Here is a 26,100-nt window from a genome sequence, read left to right as displayed (position 1 = left end):
TTCCCCGGTGACCCGGGGAAAAAGGGGGGCTTTTCAGTAGGTTACTTAAGTCCCAAGCCACGGTTCACAGTCGCCTTCGTCGGACAGAGGGGCCTTTGTCCCCTTTTTTCCGCGGATGAAAGCCTTCTTTCTGGCTTTTTTGCCCGAAGACCCCATTAAGCTAGAATTTCCCAAGGCCCAAGGCAATCTTGTTTCCAGGGAACCTAAGCTCCCCACAGGCCCGGAACAGTGGAAGCAGTTTCCAAGTGTTTGTTTTCCTCCTACCGAAGGTACCCCTCGCTGGAACCGTGAACGTCTTACTGAATTTTTCCTTTTAAAATGTTTCCCTCGCGGGGTGCCGCACGCGTCCTTGCACCTAAGCGGCAAGGAGTCCCCCGAGTTGACGTACTCCGATTACCCAGACCGGAAAGTTGCGTGCCCGCTGAGTTGTTTCCCGGTTAAAACCCCCGTCACGCGAATGGCCCCGCACGGCTGGATACGCTCGGGGCCAGGTTCCGTGTAGTGGCGTTGCTTCCGTGAAGTCCCGGTGAACGGGTGCCCATTTGTCCGGGGGCCCTTGGGGTGGATCAAGATGGGACCAGTGCTAAGTGGTATAAGTCCAATTTGGGGAAGCAGTCACCGAAGGGAGTGATAAGACGGCAACTAGTTGGGAGTCAGCCCAAGTCAAATGGCCAAGTCTAACTGGAACGGCGGAAAGGTTTTCTGGAGATCGACCTGTAGTGGCTACCCAACGGTCCGGTTCAAGGCAACAGTGGCGGAGTTCTGGAAACGGAAGGTCTAGGTGCTAATGCCTTCACAGTTACTGTGTACCTTATCTTCTGTCATTCTTGCTCGTTTAAGTGGAAGCTTGAGCCTTTTTCCCTAAGTTGGCCCAGAGTAACTGGTTTCAGCCTGTATTTTCACTCATCAGCCGAAGCCCCCTTGAACTGGTGGATTTCCCCAGCTTGGTTTTCTGTTAAGTGGTTTCCCCTCGTTTGGATGACTCCCCCACTTTGCGCCCTTGAGCGGTGGAATTTACCCAGCATGTTTTCCCTCTAACGCCCCAGCGGGAATGCATCCCACCCCTAGTCCTTGACCAAAATGTCCCATCGGCTTGCTTTTCCCCTGGGGGTCGCCGGGAAAAATTGGCGCTGCTCGGCTTTCCGGAAGACCGCCGAACCTGGAACTTCTCCTGGGCCAGGGTTGGCGGATATGGGCCCTGTGTTATCCCTGGCTTAAGCACCCCTTACGGGGAAAGTCTGCCGAGAGCGTGGCCGATAGGTGGTCTGTCAACTTTAACCGGGCTTAAGGCCATTCACAGGATAGGGTAGAAGGAGACAGGCTTAGTTACCAGGTGTGGGTCAATCCTTTTAAGCAAGGGCCCACGTGCCAACCGCGAAAGGAAAGTGGCGAAGGCTGAACCTTTTAGTAATTCACTAGCTCCCCAAAGGTCCGCAAACGGATGCTGTGCCTGTTTTGGAAAGTCAGGAGTTTTTTCCTTTTTCCCCTGTTCCGTGATTTGATTTCGGGCGTACGATTCTCTGTGCTCTCCTTCCAGAGACCAGCCATATTCGCCCTTTCCCCCTCCAGGAACGGTTCGCCTTTCGTTCTTCGTATTCTTCCTTTCCGAAGCCAGCCTTGAACCTTGCATTTCCACCGGAGACAGGGGACTGTTTCCTGAAGGAGTCACGTGGAGTCTCCCCGAAGTCCTGTTAACGGAGAATCTTATCCAGCAGTTGTTCCTCTTAACGCGTAGCACGGGAATCGCCCCGCGTTGTCCTGCGCCTAACCGGAGTTACCCAACCGGCCAGCTATCGCGCGGGCAGGCTTGCGCCGCTCCAGTCCCAAGCCCCACTGTCGAACCCGAAACGCTCCTGGTCCGGGGGGGCGGAGGAGGTTTCCATTGTGTGCTTATCACTCGCAAGGGTTAAGCTCCCGTTTCGGTGGAAATTCTGTCCGGGGGCCCCGGGTTGGGGTGCATTGAAGATGGCCCTTTTCCCCCAACGCAGTGCTAAGGCCCCATTTGGAGAGCGGGTGCACTGAAGGCTAGAGCCACTAGTGCGTATCAGGTCCTAAGCAAGTTGGTCCAAACTGGAGGAGAACCAAGCGGCGAGTTTTGGAAGCGAGTGTTTCCATAGTGCGTGCAGTACCCTTGCTAACTGGTGAAAGGTCCGTGCCCTTCCAGTAGCGGCGGAGTTTGCCTGAATCCGGTGCTTTCTGGCAAGTTTCTTTTGGAACCCCAGGGCAAAAAGAAACGGTTTTTTCCTGGGGAAAAAAACCCCCCGGCCCCTTAAAAAGGGTGAAAAGGGGGTTTTTTTTTCCCAGAAGTTTTTAAGGGTCTGTGCTAGGGTTCTTTTTTTCTTCATTTGGGGCCCCTGCCTTGCCTTTCCCAAAGGGAAAGGGGGGTTTCCCCCCTTATCCGTTTTTTTCCCCAATTTCCGTTATAAATTTTTTTTTGGGTTTTTTTCCCCCCTTTTTTAAAAACCCCCCCCCCGGGGGGGTTTTTCCCCCGGTTGGCCCAGGTCCCGTGAGGGTTTAAACCCCCCTTGGCCCCCCTTTCCCCGGGGAAACGCTTCGGGCGTTTTTTTTTTTCCCCTTCCAGCTCCCTCCCCCGGGAATGCACCCCCCCGGGGGCCCCCTTTTCTGGGGGTTATCCATCCCGGGCCCCGGTTTCCCTTTAACCCGCCGGGCAAAGGGGGTTGGGGGTTTTTTTTGCCCTATGCCCCCAGGGCAATTCCCGGCTCGGGGCCCGGGAGCCCGGCCCTTTTTTGGTTTGTTTAACCATTACCGTAACCCAAAATTGGAACTTGTCCGGGGCCTTGGTGGTTTTAACCCTAATGAACCCGGGGAAAGTGGTTTTGGCCCCTTTTCGGAAAGGGGCCCGAAGGTGGAAAAGGCGCCCGCTTGAGGCAACCCTTTTAGTAAATTTTTCCCCTTCCAAACCAACGGCCCCTTGTGGAAAGTCACAGGTTTTCCTTATTTGGGATTACCCCCCAAACCGGTCCTGTTTCCCCGGGAAACCAGCGGCAGATTTTGGACCCGGCCTTTTAAGGTGCTGTGTTCGGAAGTTGTTTCGCGGCCACAAAGCCGGGTTGACCTGGCCCTTTTCGGGAAGGGGCTTTCTTACCCCTTGCTTTTCCGAGCTTTTCGGGGGGGGTTTCTCGGTTTCCGGCCCAAGGCCATGAAAGCCAGCTTCCCGGCCCCCCGGCCTAGACGTTCCATTGGACACGTCGCCCAACCTCTAGGTCCCGGTTAAACCGTGGAAACTTTGTGGGTTTTTTCCTTTTTAAATTTCTGACTCCCACGTGGGTTAAATCCGCCTTCCGAGCGCCCTTCAGAGAAAGTTCCACAGCGCGGCGTGTTTTCAAGTGGGAACGAATTGGCTTCTAATTCGTCCTTCGAAACGCGTACTAAGATTGGCTTTTCAGGTCCGCGGAGGGGAGCCCGGTTCAGTAGTGGTATAGCCGCTTTTGAAAAAGGCTCTTCACGGTTCAAACCGGGGTTCTCCGGGGCCACGTGGGAGGGGGTTGTCCTTCTTAGACCACGCCGTTCTAAGGCCCCGTTCCCCAACGGTTCCGATGGGGTTTACGCTTGCCCCTCCGGGTAACCCTTTCCAATGGCGCCCCACCGGGAGGGAAAGGGAGGCTTGTTCCATAGTGTAGGTTCACGTCCCTTAAGCGGTCACCGGGGTGAAACTAAGGGCGTGGTTTTGGGAAATCCTGGCTTCGGGGTTGAATGCCCACGACAGTGTTTTAGCGCACTAAAAAGGTGGTTTTCCCTTTCCTTAAGCAAAAGGGAAGGGGGGCCCTCTCGGTATCGCCGCCATTCCCAGTAATCTGTTCACAGCCCCTCCGCATTTTCCTTGTTCCCGGTCCTTGCCATTGAAGCTTGAATTCCTCCCCCCACCCGCGTTGGTGGTTAGTTTCGTTCACGCCCTACACGCTGAAGGTCCCGTTCCCCGGGAGACAGTTTACTGACATTGATTTTCCCCTTAACGGGTACCCTTTTTGGGGAACGCCAGCCGTTCCCCCACTCCCCAGAGGGGACCATGGCTGTTTCTTAAACCACTTGCAACGGAAGTCCGGCGACCGGTTGCCCTACCCCTTTGAAACGGTTACCTTAACGGCCCAGCTCCCCAGGCGGGCCAGCGGTTCAACTTAGTGTTCCCTCCTAACGTGAAGGTCCCCGTTCAATCGGAACATTCCCTGGGGCAGCTTGGGTTGTGGTTTGGTTGGCTTCCCCGCAAAGTGTTTTGGCCCCTTTGGAAGGGGGGGCCCTAGGTAGGACTAAGTTTCACCGGGTGGTAAGTCAATCCTTAAATCCCCTGGGCAAGTGCTAACATGACGAGGGAGGGATTACCGCTGTTTAAGGATTTTATTGGTGCAACTCGGTCCCGCTTAAAAGCTGGAAACGGGGAGGCTTTTTCCCTGGGGAATTCCGGGGCCCTTTCTAAGGGGATGTCACGGTTCAGGTTTGTTCGGATAAGGTCGCAGATTGTCCCCTCCCTGTGAAAGGGGGGCCTTTCCTTGTGTTTCCGCAGTTTGATGCGCCTTCGAAATCTTCTGCTTTTCTTTCGGCGTTCCTTTGCCGCCTTTTGACGCATGCATTTTCGCCCCTTTCCGGAAACAGGGTGACTGGGTTTTAGGGAGGTGTTAGTTACCTTGGGTACCTTAAACCGGGAACCCTACGGGAGAGTTTTTTGCCCTTATTTTCCTAGGGGTACCGCCCAGTCAGGTCTTGCCCCCTTAGAAGGGAGGTTATCCCATCCAGCGTAGCTTGTTCCCCACGCCCCCTGGGCAACGAAAGCTATCCCTGCCTGGTTTCCTCCTACCTGAAACGCAGTCCCAGATCTGGTTACCGGCCCAGAGCGTCCAACCGGTTTCATAGTTAGGTTTCCCGCGCACACCAAGGTACAGTTCACCGGGAAGCCCGGTGGGCGTGTGGGGGCCGCGTTGCTATTCGGCAGCCGTGGCTTAAGGCTCCCATTTAAAGGGGCCCTGAGGGGCAAAGGGGAAATGGCCAGGGGCTGTGGCAACTTAATCAAATTGACAGGTGGCTAACCCAACAGGGAAAGTGGCAGCAGGTTAGTTCCATAGTGTGGTTAACCGCCAACGCGTCCCGGTCCGGGTAAACAGGCGCTTTTGGGAAAGCCAGGAGCCTTTTGGTGGTTGATGCTAGTCCGTTGCACCACAGGTGCAAGGTGTCCTGCCCCTTTCTGGTAGGGTTCCCTTTCTTCCCCCCGCTTTTCCCATTTACTGATTTAGCCTCGTGATTTTTCTTATTTGCTTGTTTCCGAAGCCAGAATAACTGCATTTCCACCCAGGCAAGGAAGCAATGGTAGTCGGTTCAGGTAAAGCTCGCCATTTTTCCCCGTTCGTAAACCGTTTAACGGCAGGGGGTCTCCCCCCTTCTCCCAACCCCCCCCGGGGCCTTCCTCGCTTCTTTAGGAAAGACCCTCGGCGGGGTCCCCTGCACCCCGGGGACAAGGGGGCTCCCCCTTTTCCCGGCCCTTTGCCCGACCCTGGGGGTTTCCACTTTCCGGAGGGGCCGGTTTTCCCATGGTGAAGTATCCGTTAACCCGAAAGGGTTTCCCGGGGGACGGGGGGCTTTTGGGCCGGGGGGAAAGGGGGGTTTTCGGGGTTCGGGTCCCCTAAGGCCAAACGGAACCAGGGTGGAGGAATTTTAAGTCCAAACGGGGGGGAACCCGGGAAAAGGGGGCAAAATTCCAGGAGGGTTGCGGCCCTATTAGGTTAAACCTTGAAAAGGGCCCGGTTCAACGGGGGAAAAGGGTTTTTTTCTGGAAGGGGGCCGCGGCGGCCCGAAAGCCGGTTGCGCCCGGGCCCCCCCGGGAAAGGTGCCCCCCTTTCCCGTAATAGCGTTGCTTTTCCGTTACGCCTTCTTTTTTTAACTTTTCCCCTTTGTTTTTTTCCATTTTCCAATTTCCACCCGGCCAAGAAATTGGTCTATGCCATATTAGGGTTTAATAGTAATAGGTGGTTCCATTTTGAACAGGCTTAACCCAAGGTTTTTTCCGGGAAACCCTCTTCCCCCCTTTCCCCTCCTTAACGCTGGACCAAAGCCTGCCCTTCTCCCTTTACCGGGGTCAGCCTTTCGTAATCTTTCTTGTCATTTCTTTCGGCTTGTTTCCCGGAAGACCAGCCATTGAACGCTATGCCATTTTCCACCCAGGCCAAGGAGACAAGGGTAGAGTCTGGTTTCCATAGTGTAGTGGTTATCACGTTAAGCCTAACACGCGAAAGGTCCCGGTTCAAACCGGGTGGAAACAGTCTTACTGGAGCAGATTTGTTTTTCTCCCTCCTTTAGCGCGAGCTACCCTCAGCGTTGGAGATGACACCGGCCCCACGCTGCTCCTTAGCGCTCCTTTAGCTGCAGAGGAAGTTATCCCATCCAGCGTGGACGTTGCTTCCCTTACAACGTCGCCAGGGACAAGCGGGAAAGCTTGCGGCCCTGCTCCGAGTTTGTCCCCTGCGACCTGAAACCGTCGTACTACCCAGAATCTGGCTCATCAGGCCCCTGGCGGCGCCAGGAGCTAGGTTTCCATAGTGTAGTGGTTATCACGTTAAGCTTTACACGCGAAAGGTCCCGGTTCGAAACCGGGTGGAAACATTCTGTCCTGGGGCCAGCGGTTGGGGTGGATTGAAGATGGGCGCCCCTGTTGCTTACTCGACGCGTCAAGTGGCTTAAGGCTCCCTTTTCGGGAGAAGCAGGGTGCACCTGAAGGTAGGCACTAAGACTGCCGAACCAGGGTGGCTGAAGGTCAATCCCTTTTAAGTCCAAACTTGGAGCAAGTGCTCAACCCAACAGGACGACGGGAAAAGTGGCGGACAGGCTTAGTTTCCATAGTGTAGTGGTTATCACGTTAAGCCTCACGCGAAGGTCCCGGTTCAAACCGGGTGGAAACAGTGGCGCGTGAGTTTTCTGGGAAAGTCCAGGAAGCCTTTCTAAGGTGCTGAATGCTCACGGTTCACAGCCTGCTTCGCGCACCACAGGTGCGCACGGATGTCTCTGTGCCTCCCTCCCTTTACGGTAAGAGTAGCGAGGAGCTCCTTTCTCCGTCTCTATCGCCGTTTGCTTTTCCGCAGATTAACTGATTTCAGCCTTTCGTAATCTTTCTTGTCATTTCTTTCGGCTTGTTTCCCCGGGAAGACCAGCCATTGAACGCTATGCCATTTTCCACCCAGGCCAAGGAGACAAGGGTAGAGTCTGGTTTCCATAGTGTAGTGGTTATCACGTTAAGCCTAACACGCGAAAGGTCCCGGTTCGAAACCGGGTGGAAACAGTCTTACTGGAGCAGATTTGTTTTTTCTCCCTCCTTTAACGCTGAGCTACCCCTCAGCGTTGGAGATGACACCGGCCCCACGCTGCTCCTTAGCGCTCCTTTAGCTGCAGAGGAAGTTATCCCATCCAGCGTGGGCGTTGCTTCCCTTACAACGCGTCGCCAGGGACAAACGGGAAAGCTTGCGGCCCTGCTCCGAGTTTGTCCCCTGCGACCTGAAACCGCCGTACTACCCAGAATCTGGCTCACCAGGCCCCTGGCGGGCCAGGAGCTAGGTTTCCATAGTGTAGTGGTTATCACGTTCAGCTTTACATGTGAAAGGTCCCGGTTCGAAACCGGGTGGAAACATTCTGTCCTGGGGCCAGCGGTTGGGGTGGATTGAAGATGGGCGCCCCTGTTGCTTACTCGACACGAGTGGCTTAAGGCTCCCTTTTCGGGAGAAGCAGGGTGCACCTGAAGGTAGGCACTAAGACTGCCGAACCAGGGTGGCTGAAGGTCAATCCCTTTTAAGTCCAAACTTGGAGCAAGTGCTCAACCCAACAGGACGACGGGAAAAGTGGCGGACAGGCTTAGTTTCCATAGTGTAGTGGTTATCACGTTTGCCTCACACGCGAAAGGTCCCGGTTGAAACCGGGTGGAAACAGTGGCGCGTGAGTTTTTCTGGGAAAGTCCAGGAAGCCTTTCTAAGGTGCTGAATGCTCACGGTTCACAGCCTGCTTCGCGCACCACAGGTGCGCACGGATGTCTCTGTGCCTCCCTCCCTTTACGGTAAGAGTAGCGAGGAGCTCCTTTCTCCGTCTCTATCGCCGTTTGCTTTTCCGCAGATTAACTGATTTCAGCCTTTCGTAATCTTTCTTGTCATTTCTTTCGGCTTGTTTCCCCGGGAAGACCAGCCATTGAACGCTATGCCATTTTCCACCCAGGCCAAGGAGACAAGGGTAGAGTCTGGTTTCCATAGTGTAGTGGTTATCACGTTAAGCCTAACACGCGAAAGGTCCCGGTTCGAAACCGGGTGGAAACAGTCTTACTGGAGCAGATTTGTTTTTTCTCCCTCCTTTAACGCGGAGCTACCCCTCAGCGTTGGAGATGACACCGGCCCCACGCTGCTCCTTAGCGCTCCTTTAGCTGCAGAGGAAGTTATCCCATCCAGCGTGGACGTTGCTTCCCTTACAACGTCGCCAGGGACAAACGGGAAAGCTTGCGGCCCTGCTCCGAGTTTGTCCCCTGCGACCTGAAACCCGCCGTACTACCCAGAATCTGGCTCACCAGGCCCCCTGGCGGGAGGCGCCAGGAGCTAGGTTTCCATAGTGTAGTGGTTATCACGTTGCTTTACACGCGAAAGGTCCCGGTTCAAACCGGGTGGAAACATTCTGTCCTGGGGCCAGCGGTTGGGGTGGATTGAAGATGGGCGCCCCTGTTGCTTACACGACGTCGAGTGGCTTAAGGCTCCCTTTTTCGGGAGAAGCAGGGTGCACCTGAAGGTAGGCACTAAGACTGCCGAACCAGGGTGGCTGAAGGTCAATCCCTTTTAAGTCCAAACTTGGAGCAAGTGCTCAACCCAACAGGACGACGGGAAAAGTGGCGGACAGGCTTAGTTTCCATAGTGTAGTGGTTATCACGTTACGCCTCACACGCGAAAGGTCCCCGGTTCGAAACCGGGTGGAAACAGTGGCGCGTGAGTTTTTCTGGGAAAGTCCAGGAAGCCTTTCTAAGGTGCTGAATGCTCACGGTTCACAGCCTGCTTCGCGCACCACAGGTGCGCACGGATGTCTCTGTGCCTCCCTCCCTTTACGGTAAGAGTAGCGAGGAGCTCCTTTCTCCGTCTCTATCGCCGTTTGCTTTTCCGCAGATTAACTGATTTCAGCCTTTCGTAATCTTTCTTGTCATTTCTTTCGGCTTGTTTCCCCGGGAAGACCAGCCATTGAACGCTATGCCATTTTCCACCCAGGCCAAGGAGACAAGGGTAGAGTCTGGTTTCCATAGTGTAGTGGTTATCACGTTAAGCCTAACACGCGAAAGGTCCCGGTTCAAACCGGGTGGAAACAGTCTTACTGGAGCAGATTTGTTTTTCTCCTCCTTTAACGCGGAGCTACCCCTCAGCGTTGGAGATGACACCGGCCCCACGCTGCTCCTTAGCGCTCCTTTAGCTGCAGAGGAAGTTATCCCATCCAGCGTGGACGTTGCTTCCCTTACAACGTCGCCAGGGACAAACGGGAAAGCTTGCGGCCCTGCTCCGAGTTTGTCCCCTGCGACCTGAAACCGCCGTACTACCCAGAATCTGGCTCACCAGGCCCCTGGCGGGCGCCAGGAGCTAGGTTTCCATAGTGTAGTGGTTATCACGTTCGCTTTACGCGAAAGGTCCCGGTTCGAAACCGGGTGGAAACATTCTGTCCTGGGGCCAGCGGTTGGGGTGGATTGAAGATGGGCGCCCCTGTTGCTTACACGTCGAGTGGCTTAAGGCTCCCCTTTTCGGGAGAAGCAGGGTGCACCTGAAGGTAGGCACTAAGACTGCCGAACCAGGGTGGCTGAAGGTCAATCCCTTTTAAGTCCAAACTTGGAGCAAGTGCTCAACCCAACAGGACGACGGGAAAAGTGGCGGACAGGCTTAGTTTCCATAGTGTAGTGGTTATCACGTTAAGCCTCACACGCGAAAGGTCCCGGTTCGAAACCGGGTGGAAACAGTACGGCGTGAGTTTTTCTGGGAAAGTCCAGGAAGCCTTTCTAAGGTGCTGAATGCTCACGGTTCACAGCCTGCTTCGCGCACCACAGGTGCGCACGGATGTCTCTGTGCCTCCCTCCCTTTACGGTAAGAGTAGCGAGGAGCTCCTTTCTCCGTCTCTATCGCCGTTTGCTTTTCCGCAGATTAACTGATTTCAGCCTTTCGTAATCTTTCTTGTCATTTCTTTCGGCTTGTTTCCCCGGGAAGACCAGCCATTGAACGCTATGCCATTTTCCACCCAGGCCAAGGAGACAAGGGTAGAGTCTGGTTTCCATAGTGTAGTGGTTATCACGTTAAGCCTAACACGCGAAAGGTCCCGGTTCGAAACCGGGTGGAAACAGTCTTACTGGAGCAGATTTGTTTTTTCTCCCTCCTTTAACGCGGAGCTACCCCTCAGCGTTGGAGATGACACCGGCCCCACGCTGCTCCTTAGCGCTCCTTTAGCTGCAGAGGAAGTTATCCCATCCAGCGTGGACGTTGCTTCCCTTACAACGTCGCCAGGGACAAGCGGGAAAGCTTGCGGCCCTGCTCGAGTTTGTCCCCTGCGACCTGAAACCGCCGTACTACCCAGAATCTGGCTCACCAGGCCCCTGGCGGGCGCCAGGAGCTAGGTTTCCATAGTGTAGTGGTTATCACGTTAAGCTTTACACGCGAAGGTCCCGGTTCGAAACCGGGTGGAAACATTCTGTCCTGGGGCCAGCGGTTGGGGTGGATTGAAGATGGGCGCCCCTGTTGCTTACACGACACGTCAGGTGGCTTAAGGCTCCCTTTTCGGGAGAAGCAGGGTGCACCTGAAGGTAGGCACTAAGACTGCCGAACCAGGGTGGCTGAAGGTCAATCCCTTTTAAGTCCAAACTTGGAGCAAGTGCTCAACCCAACAGGACGACGGGAAAAGTGGCGGACAGGCTTAGTTTCCATAGTGTAGTGGTTATCACGTTAAGCCTCACACGCGAAAGGTCCCGGTTTGAAACGGGTGGAAACAGTGGCGTGAGTTTTTCTGGGAAAGTCCAGGAAGCCTTTCTAAGGTGCTGAATGCTCACGGTTCACAGCCTGCTTGCGCACCACAGGTGCGCACGGATGTCTCTGTGCCTCCCTCCCTTTACGGTAAGAGTAGCGAGGAGCTCCTTTCTCCGTCTCTATCGCCGTTTGCTTTTCCGCAGATTAACTGATTTCAGCCTTTCGTAATCTTTCTTGTCATTTCTTTGGCTTGTTTCGGGGAAGACCAGCCATTGAACGCTATGCCATTTTCCACCCAGGCCAAGGAGACAAGGGTAGAGTCTGGTTTCCATAGTGTAGTGGTTATCACGTTTAGCCTAACACGCGAAAGGTCCCCGGTTCGAAACCTGGTGGAAACAGTCTTACTGGAGCAGATTTGTTTTTTCTCCCTCCTTTAGCGCGGAGCTACCCCTCAGCGTTGGAGATGACACCGGCCCCACGCTGCTCCTTAGCGCTCCTTTAGCTGCAGAGGAAGTTATCCCATCCAGCGTGGACGTTGCTTCCCTTACAACGTCGCCAGGGACAAACGGGAAAGCTTGCGGCCCTGCTCCGAGTTTGTCCCCTGCGACCTGAAACCGCCGTACTACCCAGAATCTGGCTCACCAGGCCCCTGGCGGGCCAGGAGCTAGGTTTCCATAGTGTAGTGGTTATCACGTTAAGCTTTACACGCGAAAGGTCCCGGTTCAAACCGGGTGGAAACATTCTGTCCTGGGGCCTGCGGTTGGGGTGGATTGAAGATGGGCGCCCCTGTTGCTTACACGATGCGTCGAGTGGCTTAAGGCTCCCTTTTCGGGAGAAGCAGGGTGCACCTGAAGGTAGGCACTAAGACTGCCGAACCAGGGTGGCTGAAGGTCAATCCCTTTTAAGTCCAAACTTGGAGCAAGTGCTCAACCCAACAGGACGACGGGAAAAGTGGCGGACAGGCTTAGTTTCCATAGTGTAGTGGTTATCACGTTCGCCTCACACGAAAGGTCCCGGTTCGAAACCGGGTGGAAACAGTACGGCGTGAGTTTTTCTGGGAAAGTCCAGGAAGCCTTTCTAAGGTGCTGAATGCTCACGGTTCACAGCCTGCTTCGCGCACCACAGGTGCGCACGGATGTCTCTGTGCCTCCCTCCCTTTACGGTAAGAGTAGCGAGGAGCTCCTTTCTCCGTCTCTATCGCCGTTTGCTTTTCCGCAGATTAACTGATTTCAGCCTTTCGTAATCTTTCTTGTCATTTCTTTCGGCTTGTTTCCCCGGGAAGACCAGCCATTGAACGCTATGCCATTTTCCACCCAGGCCAAGGAGACAAGGGTAGAGTCTGGTTTCCATAGTGTAGTGGTTATCACGTTAAGCCTAACACGCGAAAGGTCCCGGTTCGAAACCGGGTGGAAACAGTCTTACTGGAGCAGATTTGTTTTTTCTCCCTCCTTTAACGCGGAGCTACCCCTCAGCGTTGGAGATGACACCGGCCCCACGCTGCTCCTTAGCGCTCCTTTAGCTGCAGAGGAAGTTATCCCATCCAGCGTGGGCGTTGCTTCCCTTACAACGCCGCCAGGGACAAACGGGAAAGCTTGCGGCCCTGCTCGAGTTTGTCCCCTGCGACCTGAAACCGCCGTACTACCCAGAATCTGGCTCACCAGGCCCCTGGCGGGCGCCAGGAGCTAGGTTTCCATAGTGTAGTGGTTATCACGTTAAGCTTTACACGCGAAAGGTCCCGGTTCAAACCGGGTGGAAACATTCTGTCCTGGGGCCAGCGGTTGGGGTGGATTGAAGATGGGCGCCCCTGTTGCTTATACGACACGTCGAGTGGCTTAAGGCTCCCTTTTCGGGAGAAGCAGGGTGCACCTGAAGGTAGGCACTAAGACTGCCGAACCAGGGTGGCTGAAGGTCAATCCCTTTTAAGTCCAAACTTGGAGCAAGTGCTCAACCCAACAGGACGACGGGAAAAGTGGCGGACAGGCTTAGTTTTCATAGTGTAGTGGTTATCACGTTAGCCTCACACTCACGCGAAAGGTCCCGGTTCGAAACCGGGTGGAAACAGTGGCGCGTGAGTTTTTCTGGGAAAGTCCAGGAAGCCTTTCTAAGGTGCTGAATGCTCACGGTTCACAGCCTGCTTCGCGCACCACAGGTGCGCACGGATGTCTCTGTGCCTCCCTCCCTTTACGGTAAGAGTAGCGAGGAGCTCCTTTCTCCGTCTCTATCGCCGTTTGCTTTTCCGCAGATTAACTGATTTCAGCCTTTCGTAATCTTTCTTGTCATTTCTTTCGCTTGTTTCCCGGAAGACCAGCCATTGAACGCTATGCCATTTTCCACCCAGGCCAAGGAGACAAGGGTAGAGTCTGGTTTCCATAGTGTAGTGGTTATCACGTTAAGCCTAACACGCGAAAGGTCCCGGTTCGAAACCGGGTGGAAACAGTCTTACTGGAGCAGATTTGTTTTTTCTCCCTCCTTTAACGCGGAGCTACCCCTCAGCGTTGGAGATGACACCGGCCCCACGCTGCTCCTTAGCGCTCCTTTAGCTGCAGAGGAAGTTATCCCATCCAGCGTGGGCGTTGCTTCCCTTACAACGCCGCCAGGGACAAGCGGGAAGGCTTGCGGCCCTGCTCCGGGTTTGTCCCCTGCGCCCTGAAACCGCCGTACTACCCAGAATCTGGCTCACCAGGCCCCCTGGCGGGAGGCCAGGAGCTAGGTTTCCATAGTGTAGTGGTTATCACGCTCGCTTACACGCGAAAGGTCCCCGGTTCGAAACCGGGTGGAAACATTCTGTCCTGGGGCCAGCGGTTGGGGTGGATTGAAGATGGGCGCCCCTGTTGCTTACACGCCGAGTGGCTTAAGGCTCCCTTTTCGGGAGAAGCAGGGTGCACCTGAAGGTAGGCACTAAGACTGCCGAACCAGGGTGGCTGAAGGTCAATCCCTTTTAAGTCCAAACTTGGAGCAAGTGCTCAACCCAACAGGACGACGGGAAAAGTGGCGGACAGGCTTAGTTTCCATAGTGTAGTGGTTATCACGTTAAGCCTCACACGAAAAAGGTCCCGGTTCGAAACCGGGTGGAAACAGTGCGGCGTGAGTTTTTCTGGGAAAGTCCAGGAAGCCTTTCTAAGGTGCTGAATGCTCACGGTTCACAGCCTGCTTCGCGCACCACAGGTGCGCACGGATGTCTCTGTGCCTCCCTCCCTTTACGGTAAGAGTAGCGAGGAGCTCCTTTCTCCGTCTCTATCGCCGTTTGCTTTTCCGCAGATTAACTGATTTCAGCCTTTCGTAATCTTTCTTGTCATTTCTTTCGCTTGTTTCCCGGAAGACCAGCCATTGAACGCTATGCCATTTTCCACCCAGGCCAAGGAGACAAGGGTAGAGTCTGGTTTCCATAGTGTAGTGGTTATCACGTTAAGCCTAACACGCGACAAGGTCCCGGTTCAAACCGGGTGGAAACAGTCTTACTGGAGCAGTTTTGTTTTTTCTCCCTCCTTTAACGCTGGAGCTACCCCTCAGCGTTGGAGATGACACCGGCCCCACGCTGCTCCTTAGCGCTCCTTTAGCTGCAGAGGAAGTTATCCCATCCAGCGTGGGCGGTTGCTTCCCTTACAACGCCGCCAGGGACAAACGGGAAAGCTTGCGGCCCTGCTCGAGTTTGTCCCCTGCGACCTGAAACCGCCGTACTACCCAGAATCTGGCTCACCAGGCCCCTGAGGCGGCCAGGAGCTAGGTTTCCATAGTGTAGTGGTTATCACGTTAAGCTTTACACGCGAAAGGTCCCGGTTCAAACCGGTGGAAACATTCTGTCCTGGGGCCAGCGGTTGGGGTGGATTGAAGATGGGCGCCCCTGTTGCTTACTCGACGCCGAGTGGCTTAAGGCTCCCTTTTCGGGAGAAGCAGGGTGCACCTGAAGGTAGGCACTAAGACTGCCGAACCAGGGTGGCTGAAGGTCAATCCCTTTTAAGTCCAAACTTGGAGCAAGTGCTCAACCCAACAGGACGACGGGAAAAGTGGCGGACAGGCTTAGTTTCCATAGTGTAGTGGTTATCACGTTAAGCCTCACGCGAAAGGTCCCGGTTCGAAACCGGGTGGAAACAGTGGCGCGTGAGTTTTTCTGGGAAAGTCCAGGAAGCCTTTCTAAGGTGCTGAATGCTCACGGTTCACAGCCTGCTTCGCGCACCACAGGTGCGCACGGATGTCTCTGTGCCTCCCTCCCTTTACGGTAAGAGTAGCGAGGAGCTCCTTTCTCCGTCTCTATCGCCGTTTGCTTTTCCGCAGATTAACTGATTTCAGCCTTTCGTAATCTTTCTTGTCATTTCTTTCGGCTTGTTTCCCCGGGAAGACCAGCCATTGAACGCTATGCCATTTTCCACCCAGGCCAAGGAGACAAGGGTAGAGTCTGGTTTCCATAGTGTAGTGGTTATCACGTTAAGCCTAACACGCGAAGGTCCCGGTTCAAACCGGGTGGAAACAGTCTTACTGGAGCAGATTTGTTTTTTCTCCCTCCTTTAACGCGGAGCTACCCCTCAGCGTTGGAGATGACACCGGCCCCACGCTGCTCCTTAGCGCTCCTTTAGCTGCAGAGGAAGTTATCCCATCCAGCGTGGACGTTGCTTCCCTTACAACGTCGCCAGGGACAAACGGGAAAGCTTGCGGCCCTGCTCCGAGTTTGTCCCCTGCGACCTGAAACCGCCGTACTACCCAGAATCTGGCTCACCAGGCCCCCTGGAGGGAGGCGCCAGGGGCTAGGTTTCCATAGTGTAGTGGTTATCACGTTCGCTTTACACGCGAAAGGTCCCGGTTCGAAACCGGGTGGAAACATTCTGTCCTGGGGCCAGCGGTTGGGGTGGATTGAAGATGGGCGCCCCTGTTGCTTACACGTCGAGTGGCTTAAGGCTCCCCTTTTCGGGAGAAGCAGGGTGCACCTGAAGGTAGGCACTAAGACTGCCGAACCAGGGTGGCTGAAGGTCAATCCCTTTTAAGTCCAAACTTGGAGCAAGTGCTCAACCCAACAGGACGACGGGAAAAGTGGCGGACAGGCTTAGTTTCCATAGTGTAGTGGTTATCACGTTAAGCCTCACACGAAAGGTCCCGGTTCAAACCGGGTGGAAACAGTGGCGTGAGTTTTTCTGGGAAAGTCCAGGAAGCCTTTCTAAGGTGCTGAATGCTCACGGTTCACAGCCTGCTTCGCAGCACAGGTGCGCACGGATGTCTCTGTGCCTCCCTCCCTTTACGGTAAGAGTAGCGAGGAGCTCCTTTCTCCGTCTCTATCGCCGTTTGCTTTTCCGCAGATTAACTGATTTCAGCCTTTCGTAATCTTTCTTGTCATTTCTTTCGGCTTGTTTCCCCGGGAAGACCAGCCATTGAACGCTATGCCATTTTCCACCCAGGCCAAGGAGACAAGGGTAGAGTCTGGTTTCCATAGTGTAGTGGTTATCACGTCGCCTAACACGCGAAAGGTCCCGGTTCAAACCGGGTGGAAACAGTCTTACTGGAGCAGATTTGTTTTTCTCCTCCTTTAACGCGGAGCTACCCCTCAGCGTTGGAGATGACACCGGCCCCACGCTGCTCCTTAGCGCTCCTTTAGCTGCAGAGGAAGTTATCCCATCCAGCGTGGGCGTTGCTTCCCTTACAACGTCGCCAGGGACAAACGGGAAAGCTTGCGGCCCTGCTCCGAGTTTGTCCCCTGCGACCTGAAACCGCCGTACTACCCAGAATCTGGCTCACCAGGCCCCCTGGCGGGAGGCGCCAGGAGCTAGGTTTCCATAGTGTAGTGGTTATCACGTTAAGCTTTACACGCGAAAGGTCCCGGTTCAAACCGGGGGAAACATTCTGTCCTGGGGCCAGCGGTTGGGGTGGATTGAAGATGGGCGCCCTGTTGCTTACACACGTCGAGTGGCTTAAGGCTCCCATTTTCGGGAGAAGCAGGGTGCACCTGAAGGTAGGCACTAAGACTGCCGAACCAGGGTGGCTGAAGGTCAATCCCTTTTAAGTCCAAACTTGGAGCAAGTGCTCAACCCAACAGGACGACGGGAAAAGTGGCGGACAGGCTTAGTTTCCATAGTGTAGTGGTTATCACGTTCGCCTCACACGCGAAAGGTCCCGGTTCGAAACTGGGTGGAAACAGTCGGCGTGAGTTTTTCTGGGAAAGTCCAGGAAGCCTTTCTAAGGTGCTGAATGCTCACGGTTCACAGCCTGCTTCGCGCACCACAGGTGCGCACGGATGTCTCTGTGCCTCCCTCCCTTTACGGTAAGAGTAGCGAGGAGCTCCTTTCTCCGTCTCTATCGCCGTTTGCTTTTCCGCAGATTAACTGATTTCAGCCTTTCGTAATCTTTCTTGTCATTTCTTTCGGCTTGTTTCCCCGGGAAGACCAGCCATTGAACGCTATGCCATTTTCCACCCAGGCCAAGGAGACAAGGGTAGAGTCTGGTTTCCATAGTGTAGTGGTTATCACGTTCGCCTAACACGCGAAAGGTCCCCCGGGTGGAAACAGTCTTACTGGAGCAGATTTGTTTTTCTCCCTCCTTTAACGCTGAGCTACCCTCAGCGTTGGAGATGACACCGGCCCCACGCTGCTCCTTAGCGCTCCTTTAGCTGCAGAGGAAGTTATCCCATCCAGCGTGGACGTTGCTTCCCTTACAACGTCGCCAGGGACAAACGGGAAAGCTTGCGGCCCTGCTCCGAGTTTGTCCCCTGCGACCTGAAACCGCCGTACTACCCAGAATCTGGCTCACCAGGCCCCTGGCGGAGGCCCAGGAGCTAGGTTTCCATAGTGTAGTGGTTATCACGTTCGCTTTACACGCGAAAGGTCCCCGTTCAAACCGGTGGAAACATTCTGTCCTGGGGCCAGCGGTTGGGGTGGATTGAAGATGGGCCCCTGTTGCTTACACACGCCGAGTGGCTTAAGGCTCCCTTTTCGGGAGAAGCAGGGTGGACCTGAAGGTAGGCACTAAGACTGCCGAACCAGGGTGGCTGAAGGTCAATCCCTTTTAAGTCCAAACTTGGAGCAAGTGCTCAACCCAACAGGACGACGGGAAAAGTGGCGGACAGGCTTAGTTTCCATAGTGTAGTGGTTATCACGTTCGCCTCACACGCGAAAGGTCCCCGGGTGGAAACAGTGGCGCGTGAGTTTTTCTGGGAAAGTCCAGGAAGCCTTTCTAAGGTGCTGAATGCTCACGGTTCACAGCCTGCTTCGCACCACAGGTGCGCACGGATGTCTCTGTGCCTCCCTCCCTTTACGGTAAGAGTAGCGAGGAGCTCCTTTCTCCGTCTCTATCGCCGTTTGCTTTTCCGCAGATTAACTGATTTCAGCCTTTCGTAAATCTTTCTTGTCATTTCTTTCGGCTTGTTTCCCCCGGGAAGCCCAGCCATTGAACGCTATGCCATTTTCCACCCAGGCCAAGGAGACAAGGGTAGAGTCTGGTTTCCATAGTGTAGTGGTTATCACGTTAAGCCTAACACGCGAAAGGTCCCGGTTCAAACCGGGTGGAAACAGTCTTACTGGAGCAGATTTGTTTTTCTCCTCCTTTAACGGGAGCTACCCCTCAGCGTTGGAGATGACACCGGCCCCACGCTGCTCCTTAGCGCTCCTTTAGCTGCAGAGGAAGTTATCCCATCCAGCGTGGACGTTGCTTCCTTACAACGTCGCCAGGGACAAACGGGAAAGCTTGCGGCCCTGCTCCGAGTTTGTCCCCTGCGACCTGAAACCGCCGTACTACCCAGAATCTGGCTCACCAGGCCCCCTGGCGGGAGGCGCCAGGAGCTAGGTTTCCATAGTGTAGTGGTTATCACGTTCGCTTTACACGCGAAAGGTCCCCGGTTCGAAACCGGGTGGAAACATTCTGTCCTGGGGCCAGCGGTTGGGGTGGATTGAAGATGGGCGCCCCTGTTGCTTACACGACACGTCGAGTGGCTTAAGGCTCCCTTTTTCGGGAGAAGCAGGGTGCACCTGAAGGTAGGCACTAAGACTGCCGAACCAGGGTGGCTGAAGGTCAATCCCTTTTAAGTCCAAACTTGGAGCAAGTGCTCAACCCAACAGGACGACGGGAAAAGTGGCGGACAGGCTTAGTTTCCATAGTGTAGTGGTTATCACGTTCAGCCTCACGCGAAAGGTCCCGGTTCAAACCGGGTGGAAACAGTACGGCGTGAGTTTTTCTGGGAAAGTCCAGGAAGCCTTTCTAAGGTGCTGAATGCTCACGGTTCACAGCCTGCTTCGCGCACCACAGGTGCGCACGGATGTCTCTGTGCCTCCCTCCCTTTACGGTAAGAGTAGCGAGGAGCTCCTTTCTCCGTCTCTATCGCCGTTTGCTTTTCCGCAGATTAACTGATTTCAGCCTTTCGTAATCTTTCTTGTCATTTCTTTCGCTTGTTTCCCCGGGAAGACCAGCCATTGAACGCTATGCCATTTTCCACCCAGGCCAAGGAGACAAGGGTAGAGTCTGGTTTCCATAGTGTAGTGGTTATCACGTTAAGCCTAACACGCGAAAGGTCCCGGTTCGAAACCGGGTGGAAACAGTCTTACTGGAGCAGATTTGTTTTTTCTCCCTCCTTTAACGCGGAGCTACCCCTCAGCGTTGGAGATGACACCGGCCCCACGCTGCTCCTTAGCGCTCCTTTAGCTGCAGAGGAAGTTATCCCATCCAGCGTGGACGTTGCTTCCCTTACAACGTCGCCAGGGACAAACGGGAAAGCTTGCGGCCCTGCTCCGAGTTTGTCCCCTGCGACCTGAAACCGCCGTACTACCCAGAATCTGGCTCACCAGGCCCCCTGGCGGGAGGCGCCAGGAGCTAGGTTTCCATAGTGTAGTGGTTATCACGTTCGCTTTACACGCGAAAGGTCCCCGGTTCGAAACCGGGTGGAAACATTCTGTCCTGGGGCCAGCGGTTGGGGTGGATTGAAGATGGGCGCCCCTGTTGCTTACTCGACACGTCGAGTGGCTTAAGGCTCCCTTTTCGGGAGAAGCAGGGTGCACCTGAAGGTAGGCACTAAGACTGCCGAACCAGGGTGGCTGAAGGTCAATCCCTTTTAAGTCCAAACTTGGAGCAAGTGCTCAACCCAACAGGACGACGGGAAAAGTGGCGGACAGGCTTAGTTTCCATAGTGTAGTGGTTATCACGTTAAGCCTCACGCGAAAGGTCCCGGTTCAAACCGGGTGGAAACAGTCGGCGTGAGTTTTTCTGGGAAAGTCCAGGAAGCCTTTCTAAGGTGCTGAATGCTCACGGTTCACAGCCTGCTTCGCGCACCACAGGTGCGCACGGATGTCTCTGTGCCTCCCTCCCTTTACGGTAAGAGTAGCGAGGAGCTCCTTTCTCCGTCTCTATCGCCGTTTGCTTTTCCGCAGATTAACTGATTTCAGCCTTTCGTAATCTTTCTTGTCATTTCTTTCGGCTTGTTTCCCCGGGAAGACCAGCCATTGAACGCTATGCCATTTTCCACCCAGGCCAAGGAGACAAGGGTAGAGTCTGGTTTCCATAGTGTAGTGGTTATCACGTTCGCCTAACACGCGAAGGTCCCGGTTCAAACCGGGTGGAAACAGTCTTACTGGAGCAGATTTGTTTTTCTCCCTCCTTTAACGCTGAGCTACCCTCAGCGTTGGAGATGACACCGGCCCCACGCTGCTCCTTAGCGCTCCTTTAGCTGCAGAGGAAGTTATCCCATCCAGCGTGGACGTTGCTTCCCTTACAACGTCGCCAGGGACAAACGGGAAAGCTTGCGGCCCTGCTCCGAGTTTGTCCCCTGCGACCTGAAACCGCGTACTACCCAGAATCTGGCTCACCAGGCCCCTGGCGGGCGCCAGGGGCTAGGTTTCCATAGTGTAGTGGTTATCACGTTCGCTTTACACGCGAAAGGTCCCCGGTTCGAAACCGGGTGGAAACATTCTGTCCTGGGGCCAGCGGTTGGGGTGGATTGAAGATGGGCGCCCCTGTTGCTTACACGACACGTCGAGTGGCTTAAGGCTCCCTTTTCGGGAGAAGCAGGGTGCACCTGAAGGTAGGCACTAAGACTGCCGAACCAGGGTGGCTGAAGGTCAATCCCTTTTAAGTCCAAACTTGGAGCAAGTGCTCAACCCAACAGGACGACGGGAAAAGTGGCGGACAGGCTTAGTTTCCATAGTGTAGTGGTTATCACGTTAAGCCTCACACGCGAAAGGTCCCGGTTCAAACCGGGTGGAAACAGTGGCGTGTGAGTTTTTCTGGGAAAGTCCAGGAAGCCTTTCTAAGGTGCTGAATGCTCACGGTTCACAGCCTGCTTCGCGCACCACAGGTGCGCACGGATGTCTCTGTGCCTCCCTCCCTTTACGGTAAGAGTAGCGAGGAGCTCCTTTCTCCGTCTCTATCGCCGTTTGCTTTTCCGCAGATTAACTGATTTCAGCCTTTCGTAATCTTTCTTGTCATTTCTTTCGGCTTGTTTCCCCGGGAAGACCAGCCATTGAACGCTATGCCATTTTCCACCCAGGCCAAGGAGACAAGGGTAGAGTCTGGTTTCCATAGTGTAGTGGTTATCACGTCGCCTAACACGCGAAAGGTCCCGGTTCAAACCGGGTGGAAACAGTCTTACTGGAGCAGATTTGTTTTTCTCCTCCTTTAACGCGGAGCTACCCCTCAGCGTTGGAGATGACACCGGCCCCACGCTGCTCCTTAGCGCTCCTTTAGCTGCAGAGGAAGTTATCCCATCCAGCGTGGCGTTGCTTCCCTTACAACGCCGCCAGGGACAAACGGGAAAGCTTGCGGCCCTGCTCGAGTTTGTCCCCTGCGACCTGAAACCGCCGTACCCAGAATCTGGCTCACCAGGCCCCTGGCGGGCGCCAGGAGCTAGGTTTCCATAGTGTAGTGGTTATCACGCTCGCTTTTTACGCTGAAAGGTCCCGGTTCAAACCGGGTGGAAACATTCTGTCCTGGGGCCAGCGGTTGGGGTGGATTGAAGATGGGCGCCCCTGTTGCTTACTCGACACGTCGAGTGGCTTAAGGCTCCCTTTTCGGGAGAAGCAGGGTGCACCTGAAGGTAGGCACTAAGACTGCCGAACCAGGGTGGCTGAAGGTCAATCCCTTTTAAGTCCAAACTTGGAGCAAGTGCTCAACCCAACAGGACGACGGGAAAAGTGGCGAACAGGCTTAGTTTCCATAGTGTAGTGGTTATCACGTTCGCCTCACGCGAAAGGTCCCGGTTCAAACCGGGTGGAAACAGTCGGCGTGAGTTTTTCTGGGAAAGTCCAGGAAGCCTTTCTAAGGTGCTGAATGCTCACGGTTCACAGCCTGCTTCGCGCACCACAGGTGCGCACGGATGTCTCTGTGCCTCCCTCCCTTTACGGTAAGAGTAGCGAGGAGCTCCTTTCTCCGTCTCTATCGCCGTTTGCTTTTCCGCAGATTAACTGATTTCAGCCTTTCGTAATCTTTCTTGTCATTTCTTTCGGCTTGTTTCCCCGGGAAGACCAGCCATTGAACGCTATGCCATTTTCCACACAGGCCAAGGAGACAAGGCTAGAGTCTGGTTTCCATAGTGTAGTGGTTATCACGTTCGCCTAACACGCGAAAGGTCCCCGGTTCGAAACCGGGTGGAAACAGTCTTACTGGAGCAGATTTGTTTTTTCTCCTCCTTTAACGCGGAGCTACCCCTCAGCGTTGGAGATGACACCGGCCCCACGCTGCTCCTTAGCGCTCCTTTAGCTGCAGAGGAAGTTATCCCATCCAGCGTGGGCGTTGCTTCCCTTACAACGTCGCCAGGGACAAACGGGAAAGCTTGCGGCCCTGCTCCGAGTTTGTCCCCTGCGACCTGAAACCGCCGTACTACCCAGAATCTGGCTCACCAGGCCCCCTGGAGGGAGGCGCCAGGGGCTAGGTTTCCATAGTGTAGTGGTTATCACGTTCGCTTTACACGCGAAAGGTCCCCGGTTCGAAACCGGGTGGAAACATTCTGTCCTGGGGCCAGCGGTTGGGGTGGATTGAAGATGGGCGCCCCTGTTGCTTACGACACGTCGAGTGGCTTAAGGCTCCCATTTTCGGGAGAAGCAGGGTGCACCTGAAGGTAGGCACTAAGACTGCCGAACCAGGGTGGCTGAAGGTCAATCCCTTTTAAGTCCAAACTTGGAGCAAGTGCTCAACCCAACAGGACGACGGGAAAAGTGGCGGACAGGCTTAGTTTCCATAGTGTAGTGGTTATCACGTTAAGCCTCACACGCGAAAGGTCCCGGTTCAAACCGGGTGGAAACAGTGCGGCGTGAGTTTTTCTGGGAAAGTCCAGGAAGCCTTTCTAAGGTGCTGAATGCTCACGGTTCACAGCCTGCTTCGCGCACCACAGGTGCGCACGGATGTCTCTGTGCCTCCCTCCCTTTACGGTAAGAGTAGCGAGGAGCTCCTTTCTCCGTCTCTATCGCCGTTTGCTTTTCCGCAGATTAACTGATTTCAGCCTTTCGTAATCTTTCTTGTCATTTCTTTCGGCTTGTTTCCCCGGGAAGACCAGCCATTGAACGCTATGCCATTTTCCACCCAGGCCAAGGAGACAAGGGTAGAGTCTGGTTTCCATAGTGTAGTGGTTATCACGTTAAGCCTAACACGCGACAGGTCCCGGTTCGAAACCGGGTGGAAACAGTCTTACTGGAGCAGATTTGTTTTTTCTCCCTCCTTTAACGCGGAGCTACCCCTCAGCGTTGGAGATGACACCGGCCCCACGCTGCTCCTTAGCGCTCCTTTAGCTGCAGAGGAAGTTATCCCATCCAGCGTGGGCGTTGCTTCCCTTACAACGTCGCCAGGGACAAACGGGAAAGCTTTCGGCCCTGCTCCGAGTTTGTCCCCTGCGACCTGTAACCGCCGTACTACCCAGAATCTGGCTCACCAGGCCCCCTGGCGGGTTGCGCCAGGAGCTAGGTTTCCATAGTGTAGTGGTTATCACGTTAAGCTTTACACGCGAAAGGTCCCGGTTCGAAACCGGGTGGAAACATTCTGTCCTGGGGCCAGCGGTTGGGGTGGATTGAAGATGGGCGCCCCTGTTGCTTACTCGACACGTCGAGTGGCTTAAGGCTCCCATTTTCGGGAGAAGCAGGGTGCACCTGAAGGTAGGCACTAAGACTGCCGAACCAGGGTGGCTGAAGGTCAATCCCTTTTAAGTCCAAACTTGGAGCAAGTGCTCAACCCAACAGGACGACGGGAAAAGTGGCGGACAGGCTTAGTTTCCATAGTGTAGTGGTTATCACGTTAAGCCTCACACGCGAAAGGTCCCGGTTGAAACCGGGTGGAAACAGTACGGCGTGAGTTTTTCTGGGAAAGTCCAGGAAGCCTTTCTAAGGTGCTGAATGCTCACGGTTCACAGCCTGCTTCGCACCACAGGTGCGCACGGATGTCTCTGTGCCTCCCTCCCTTTACGGTAAGAGTAGCGAGGAGCTCCTTTCTCCGTCTCTATCGCCGTTTGCTTTTCCGCAGATTAACTGATTTCAGCCTTTCGTAATCTTTCTTGTCATTTCTTTCGGCTTGTTTCCCCGGGAAGACCAGCCATTGAACGCTATGCCATTTTCCACCCAGGCCAAGGAGACAAGGGTAGAGTCTGGTTTCCATAGTGTAGTGGTTATCACGTTCGCCTAACACGCGAAAGGTCCCCGGTTCGAAACCGGGTGGAAACAGTCTTACTGGAGCAGATTTGTTTTTTCTCCCTCCTTTAACGCGGAGCTACCCCTCAGCGTTGGAGATGACACCGGCCCCACGCTGCTCCTTAGCGCTCCTTTAGCTGCAGAGGAAGTTATCCCATCCAGCGTGGACGTTGCTTCCCTTACAACGTCGCCAGGGACAAACGGGAAAGCTTGCGGCCCTGCTCCGAGTTTGTCCCCTGCGACCTGAAACCGCCGTACTACCCAGAATCTGGCTCACCAGGCCCCCTGGCGGGGCGCCAGGAGCTAGGTTTCCATAGTGTAGTGGTTATCACGTTAAACTTTACACGCGAAAGGTCCCGGTTCGAAACCGGGTGGAAACATTCTGTCCTGGGGCCAGCGGTTGGGGTGGATTGAAGATGGGCGCCCCTGTTGCTTACACGACACGTCGAGTGGCTTAAGGCTCCCTTTTTCGGGAGAAGCAGGGTGCACCTGAAGGTAGGCACTAAGACTGCCGAACCAGGGTGGCTGAAGGTCAATCCCTTTTAAGTCCAAACTTGGAGCAAGTGCTCAACCCAACAGGACGACGGGAAAAGTGGCGGACAGGCTTAGTTTCCATAGTGTAGTGGTTATCACGTTAGCCTCACACGCGAAAGGTCCCGGTTCAAACCGGGTGGAAACAGTGGCGTGAGTTTTTCTGGGAAAGTCCAGGAAGCCTTTCTAAGGTGCTGAATGCTCACGGTTCACAGCCTGCTTCGCGCACCACAGGTGCGCACGGATGTCTCTGTGCCTCCCTCCCTTTACGGTAAGAGTAGCGAGGAGCTCCTTTCTCCGTCTCTATCGCCGTTTGCTTTTCCGCAGATTAACTGATTTCAGCCTTTCGTAATCTTTCTTGTCATTTCTTTCGGCTTGTTTCCCCGGGAAGACCAGCCATTGAACGCTATGCCATTTTCCACCCAGGCCAAGGAGACAAGGGTAGAGTCTGGTTTCCATAGTGTAGTGGTTATCACGTTAAGCCTAACACGCGAAAGTCCCGGTTGAAACCGGGTGGAAACAGTCTTACTGGAGCAGATTTGTTTTTCTCCTCCTTTAACGCGAGCTACCCTCAGCGTTGGAGATGACACCGGCCCCACGCTGCTCCTTAGCGCTCCTTTAGCTGCAGAGGAAGTTATCCCATCCAGCGTGGACGTTGCTTCCCTTACAACGTCGCCAGGGACAAACGAGAAAGCTTGCGGCCCTGCTCGAGTTTGTCCCCTGCGACCTGAAACCGCCGTACTACCCAGAATCTGGCTCACCAGGCCCCCTGGCGGAGGCGCCAGGAGCTAGGTTTCCATAGTGTAGTGGTTATCACGTTAAGCTTTACACGCGAAAGGTCCCGGTTCAAACCGGTGGAAACATTCTGTCCTGGGGCCAGCGGTTGGGGTGGATTGAAGATGGACAGGACGACGGGAAAAGTGGCGGACAGGCTTAGTTTCCATAGTGTAGTGGTTATCACGTTCGCCTCACGCGAAAGGTCCCCGGTTCAAACCGGGTGGAAACAGTGGCGCGTGAGTTTTTCTGGGAAAGTCCAGGAAGCCTTT

The 26,100-nt window shown here is 54.7% G+C and overlaps 26 non-coding genes across 26 annotated transcripts; all 26 read left to right on the top strand.

Annotated features, from left to right (window-relative positions):
- Positions 1-6,533: 6,533 nt before the first annotated feature.
- Positions 6,534-6,606, top strand: trnav-uac. The gene has a single exon. It is a non-coding gene; the product is annotated as a tRNA-Val (tRNA).
- A 600-nt stretch (positions 6,607-7,206) lies between these two features.
- On the top strand, positions 7,207-7,279 carry trnav-aac. Its single transcript has one exon. It is a non-coding gene; the product is annotated as a tRNA-Val (tRNA).
- Positions 7,280-7,551: 272 nt separating this feature from the next.
- On the top strand, positions 7,552-7,624 carry trnav-uac. The gene has a single exon. It is a non-coding gene; the product is annotated as a tRNA-Val (tRNA).
- Positions 7,625-8,224: 600 nt separating this feature from the next.
- On the top strand, positions 8,225-8,297 carry trnav-aac. Its single transcript has one exon. It is a non-coding gene; the product is annotated as a tRNA-Val (tRNA).
- Positions 8,298-8,870: 573 nt separating this feature from the next.
- On the top strand, positions 8,871-8,944 carry trnav-cac. The gene has a single exon. It is a non-coding gene; the product is annotated as a tRNA-Val (tRNA).
- Positions 8,945-9,884: 940 nt separating this feature from the next.
- trnav-cac lies at positions 9,885-9,957 on the top strand. Its single transcript has one exon. It is a non-coding gene; the product is annotated as a tRNA-Val (tRNA).
- A 305-nt stretch (positions 9,958-10,262) lies between these two features.
- trnav-aac lies at positions 10,263-10,335 on the top strand. Its single transcript has one exon. It is a non-coding gene; the product is annotated as a tRNA-Val (tRNA).
- Positions 10,336-10,606: 271 nt separating this feature from the next.
- Positions 10,607-10,678, top strand: trnav-uac. Its single transcript has one exon. It is a non-coding gene; the product is annotated as a tRNA-Val (tRNA).
- A 598-nt stretch (positions 10,679-11,276) lies between these two features.
- trnav-aac lies at positions 11,277-11,350 on the top strand. Its single transcript has one exon. It is a non-coding gene; the product is annotated as a tRNA-Val (tRNA).
- A 944-nt stretch (positions 11,351-12,294) lies between these two features.
- trnav-aac lies at positions 12,295-12,367 on the top strand. Its single transcript has one exon. It is a non-coding gene; the product is annotated as a tRNA-Val (tRNA).
- A 570-nt stretch (positions 12,368-12,937) lies between these two features.
- On the top strand, positions 12,938-13,013 carry trnav-cac. The gene is given in 2 exon segments: positions 12,938-12,974; positions 12,979-13,013. It is a non-coding gene; the product is annotated as a tRNA-Val (tRNA).
- Positions 13,014-13,315: 302 nt separating this feature from the next.
- trnav-aac lies at positions 13,316-13,388 on the top strand. The gene has a single exon. It is a non-coding gene; the product is annotated as a tRNA-Val (tRNA).
- A 2,307-nt stretch (positions 13,389-15,695) lies between these two features.
- On the top strand, positions 15,696-15,767 carry trnav-uac. The gene has a single exon. It is a non-coding gene; the product is annotated as a tRNA-Val (tRNA).
- Positions 15,768-17,000: 1,233 nt separating this feature from the next.
- trnav-cac lies at positions 17,001-17,072 on the top strand. Its single transcript has one exon. It is a non-coding gene; the product is annotated as a tRNA-Val (tRNA).
- A 1,641-nt stretch (positions 17,073-18,713) lies between these two features.
- trnav-uac lies at positions 18,714-18,786 on the top strand. Its single transcript has one exon. It is a non-coding gene; the product is annotated as a tRNA-Val (tRNA).
- Positions 18,787-19,388: 602 nt separating this feature from the next.
- trnav-aac lies at positions 19,389-19,461 on the top strand. Its single transcript has one exon. It is a non-coding gene; the product is annotated as a tRNA-Val (tRNA).
- A 276-nt stretch (positions 19,462-19,737) lies between these two features.
- On the top strand, positions 19,738-19,810 carry trnav-uac. The gene has a single exon. It is a non-coding gene; the product is annotated as a tRNA-Val (tRNA).
- A 601-nt stretch (positions 19,811-20,411) lies between these two features.
- On the top strand, positions 20,412-20,481 carry trnav-aac. Its single transcript has one exon. It is a non-coding gene; the product is annotated as a tRNA-Val (tRNA).
- Positions 20,482-20,750: 269 nt separating this feature from the next.
- Positions 20,751-20,823, top strand: trnav-uac. Its single transcript has one exon. It is a non-coding gene; the product is annotated as a tRNA-Val (tRNA).
- A 1,611-nt stretch (positions 20,824-22,434) lies between these two features.
- Positions 22,435-22,507, top strand: trnav-aac. The gene has a single exon. It is a non-coding gene; the product is annotated as a tRNA-Val (tRNA).
- Positions 22,508-22,782: 275 nt separating this feature from the next.
- Positions 22,783-22,855, top strand: trnav-uac. The gene has a single exon. It is a non-coding gene; the product is annotated as a tRNA-Val (tRNA).
- Positions 22,856-23,458: 603 nt separating this feature from the next.
- On the top strand, positions 23,459-23,531 carry trnav-aac. The gene has a single exon. It is a non-coding gene; the product is annotated as a tRNA-Val (tRNA).
- A 276-nt stretch (positions 23,532-23,807) lies between these two features.
- trnav-uac lies at positions 23,808-23,880 on the top strand. The gene has a single exon. It is a non-coding gene; the product is annotated as a tRNA-Val (tRNA).
- Positions 23,881-24,483: 603 nt separating this feature from the next.
- Positions 24,484-24,556, top strand: trnav-aac. Its single transcript has one exon. It is a non-coding gene; the product is annotated as a tRNA-Val (tRNA).
- Positions 24,557-24,830: 274 nt separating this feature from the next.
- Positions 24,831-24,903, top strand: trnav-uac. The gene has a single exon. It is a non-coding gene; the product is annotated as a tRNA-Val (tRNA).
- Positions 24,904-25,131: 228 nt separating this feature from the next.
- Positions 25,132-25,202, top strand: trnav-cac. Its single transcript has one exon. It is a non-coding gene; the product is annotated as a tRNA-Val (tRNA).
- The last annotated feature ends 898 nt before the right edge of the window (positions 25,203-26,100 follow it).

This window comes from Polypterus senegalus, unplaced genomic scaffold (genome assembly GCF_016835505.1).
Source record: "Polypterus senegalus isolate Bchr_013 unplaced genomic scaffold, ASM1683550v1 scaffold_5065, whole genome shotgun sequence".
NCBI classification, from domain to species: Eukaryota; Metazoa; Chordata; class Cladistia; order Polypteriformes; family Polypteridae; genus Polypterus; species Polypterus senegalus.
Note: the sequence above shows the minus strand (reverse complement) of the source record. Positions and strands in the feature narration are given on the sequence as shown.